Raw genomic sequence first — 347 nt, 5'->3', positions numbered from 1 at the left:
TGGTACGTATCTTTGTACTCCCATTGAAGATTTTTCTATTCCAATCAAAGTGGTAGTAGCTTTAATTTTTTGCAAAATTGTGTTACCTTATTTAATCCGAGTGATATGTAATACATGCTAACTACTTTTTAAAAAATAAAACGCAAATAGAACATACCTTTGTATCTATTCAACTCTTCCTATTCCAAATGATAATAATTATTTAGTTCTTCTTTAAAATAATATTATATCACAAAATTGTATTACTTTACTTAACTCAAGTATTATCACAAAGATTAAAAAAGTAACGGTACAAAATGAAAGAAAAAAATTTAATTTAAGGAAAAAATTTTTTATGTAAAAACACT

Source organism: Wasmannia auropunctata, unplaced genomic scaffold (genome assembly GCF_000956235.1).
Source record: "Wasmannia auropunctata unplaced genomic scaffold, wasmannia.A_1.0 LD336074.1, whole genome shotgun sequence".
Taxonomy (NCBI): domain Eukaryota; kingdom Metazoa; phylum Arthropoda; class Insecta; order Hymenoptera; family Formicidae; genus Wasmannia; species Wasmannia auropunctata.
Note: the sequence above shows the minus strand (reverse complement) of the source record.